This window comes from Anolis carolinensis, chromosome 5, assembly GCF_035594765.1.
Source record: "Anolis carolinensis isolate JA03-04 chromosome 5, rAnoCar3.1.pri, whole genome shotgun sequence".
Taxonomy (NCBI): Eukaryota; Metazoa; Chordata; class Lepidosauria; order Squamata; family Dactyloidae; genus Anolis; species Anolis carolinensis.
In genome coordinates, this window is record NC_085845.1 from 128,862,643 (window position 1) to 128,866,071 (window position 3,429).

The window sequence follows — 3,429 nt, forward strand, 5'->3', positions numbered from 1 at the left end:
ATTTTCCCACCCTGGAATTCAAAAAAGGCCATAAGGGCCACGGTGGCAGAGAGAATTGAAGATGTTGGTATTTCTTTTAGGTTCTCCAGGGACGAACTAAGCTCTCAACTTTGCCATTTTACTCAGAGAAGGGGGCAGTTCTTTTTTCTAAGAGTTAATACTACACCTGCTGAACTTGCAGACCGAAAGGGCCCAGGTTCAAATCCCGGGAGCGGCTTGAGCACCTGCTGTTAGCTGCAGCTCCTGCCAACCTAGTAGTTCAAAAACATGCAAATGTGAGTAGATCAATAGGTACTGCTCTGGCGGGAAGGTAACAGCGCTCCATGCAGTCATGCCGGCCACATGACATTGGAGGTGTCTACGGACAATGCCGGCTCTTCGGCTTAGAAATAGAGATGATGCTGGGGGAAATGGAAGGAAAAAGGAAGAGAGGCCAACCAAGGGCAAGATGGATGGATGGTATCCTTGAAGTTACTGGCATGAACTTGAAGGAACTGGGGGCGGCAACGGACTACAGGGAGCTTTGGCGTAGACTGGTCCATGAGGTCACGAAGAGTCGGAAACGACTGACCGAATAAAGAAGAAGAAGAAGACAGCCAGCGTGATCGTAAGTGATATACAATACATTTGTGTGGAAAGTGCAATTTTTAAAAAATATGAAAGCAGAGGCTATATAGTGACCTATTTGGGGGGGGGGGGCTTAGATTGGCTTATCTGTTGGTTCATTGTCAACACAGGCATTAAAACCTGGACTCACTCTGAGTTGGCCCCTAATTGTCTTAACAACGTTCCTCTGCTTCAGGTGAGGATCACGGGCTAATCTGGATTAATCTATTTTAGCTCCCCCCCCTTCAATAAAAGTCAGAGGATACTCTAGAATTTGCTTGATATTCCTAAGTATCAGCTATGGGGCAATATGGACATCTAGACTGGATCCAATTCAAACAGATCTGCTGCCCACACAGAACACTGCACCATCTCCTTCCCCCTACAATTAACAGCAGAGGGGAAAGGGGATACATTGTGCCCCTTCCTTTTTCCAGGTATCATGAATGCCTCTGCTGATGTCTGCACGGGGCAACCACATTGTCCAGGAGCTCACATGGAGCGACACAGCTAGGTGGGCGCAATTATGGCAACTTCATTATTCTATGTTACTGTCCCAATGTTTAATTTAACCTTCAAAACCCACAAACATTTTCACTTTCCTTTTTTTATCAATGAAATGAATAGTTTCCATTCTTTTTAAAATTGCCGTATGTTATAATCATATAATTTAAGAACTTGAAATTCATATTTGTTTATTTGTAAGTTTCAATAAAAATAAATTGGATCTAGGTATATTCTAATTTTAAAGCTCTCTTGGATCAATTTTTTTAAATCAGTCTCCAATATTCTTTTACTTTGTCACATAAAGTAGAAAGTATCTAAATGTGTTCCACATTTTAAAAGCACATTGGGAGTATCTTGCAGATCTTTAGTTTAATTATGTTGTAAATGATGTGATCCCTAAGAATGATCATCCCCTCTTTCAATGCTTTCAAATTGTTTCAGTGTTCACTGGGCAATACATTTATTCTGTCTAATTAAAGTGGAAAACCATCTACAGTATATTTTGTTTTCCAACTGTGCAGCTTCTCATTATAGTTTTTCTTTAAAAGAATTGAGGATCCTTTTGCCTATTGGGTCACATTTGATGTAAATTAATTATAATAAAGGATGACGCATCCTATGCATAACACTTTCACATTCCTTTCTTGTAAGAGAAAGTTCTTTACATACTGGTAGTTTCCAAGTTGTTTGTATGGCATGCTTGCAAAAGAACAGAGATATCCTACATGAACATTATTGACAATATTTAAATTTTTGGATGACTTTTCCATTTTTAAGTAATTGAGGCTCTTTCATTCTCTGCTCCTTTTCATTACACTGTGCCATCTCTGCATATGATATGAAGCCACAGCACACATAAATGTAGATCAAACAGAAAAGACAAGCAATGAAGAGAGCTCCCATGGCTGGTTTCTAAACCTTGCACGCAATCACTCGCAGGCATGCAGACTTTATGAGATGACATGTCTGGTCAAGGTGAAAAACACTTGCAAATTCAAGAGAGCAGACAAAGCCAGAGATGTTTCCATGAAGGCGCTGGCAGCAATTGCTTGCAGCAATATCATCCTCCACCCCAGAGGCCCTTGCAGTAATTTAGCAGCAACAGCAGGAGAAAAGCCAACTTGGAGATGACCCAGCACCAGCAAAAGCAAGTGTCTTTTCACAGAAGGTTGGGGGGGGGGGACTTGTTCACTCCCTGTAAGTTCATTTCATTACTTTAAAGTATAACTAATATAGTGTTTGAGCACATATATTAAGGTACAAGTAAGCACAATCTAGAAATCCTGAAGGATATTGATAATTTAACAATATTCCATGATGAAAATTATTGAATGGGAATAGACATGTATTTTCAAATTTTTATAATATTTCCTGGACTTCTGCTATTGTGGAGAATAAGGATAATGGGGACAGACCAGCAGCAGCAACTTCCCAAAGGCATTATTGTTTCAACACTTTAATAAAATGTATCTATTATTTCTAAATTTCTTCTTGACTTGTATCCTTTTATACATATAGTATCCAGTTCTCCATTTGAAATATGTAAGTTTTCTTATAAAATGTAATAAGACATAGCCCAGAAGTTCATCGCCTTTTTGTAATCCCACTGGCATTACAAAGGACAAGAGAGGTTGGGCAAATCCCTCTGGCTGTTCATCATACTCCATTGTGTGTATATACGCAGAGAAAGCCTGTAAATATTTATTTAGTTAAATGGTCCACTTGGGCTGAGAGATTGCTGACTGCAGAAACAGAGGCTCAGGGCCATTCTATACTTGACTAAAACCTGGGAGGAAGCGGGTTAAAATAACCTGCTTCTTCCCGGGTTTCAGCCCCCAATCCAAAACAAAACCCCAGGTTTTCCTTTGAGGAGTGGCTAGGTGCCATCCCAGGTCAACCAAAGGATGACCCAGGATGGCATCCTCCCCCATCCATTTTTTCTGAATTAATTTAAATATATAAGCATTGGTCACCTATAAGAGGACTACTGTACATATTTTTGTCATTCTGCAAAATGGTTTGAGCATTTTAAAAGCCTTCCAATGTCAGTCATACTACCCCTTGCCTGTGTTTTCCCTCAGCCCATTACCTGGATCTAAAGTTCCTTTCTTAGGCCCCATCTAGACTGCTATGTAATGCAATTTCAAACTGCATTTTATGGTCAATATAGACTCTGGGTACTTCCAGACAACACCAAAATCTATGTTTTAGAACTGAGTCACAAAATCCTGAGACCTGAAAGCAGGTTTGGATTAATCTGTTGAATTTAGACTAACATCTGGAATATTTTCACCATCTCACTGCCTTGAAAGATGC

General features: G+C 40.0%; 1 long non-coding RNA gene across 1 annotated transcript; it reads left to right on the top strand.

Moving 5' to 3' along the window:
- Window positions 1-401: 401 nt before the first annotated feature.
- On the top strand, window positions 402-2,600 carry LOC134299190 (uncharacterized). Its single transcript, XR_010006351.1, has 3 exons — window positions 402-607; window positions 1,044-1,120; window positions 1,958-2,600. It is a non-coding gene; the product is annotated as an uncharacterized LOC134299190 (long non-coding RNA).
- Window positions 2,601-3,429: the final 829 nt, after the last annotated feature.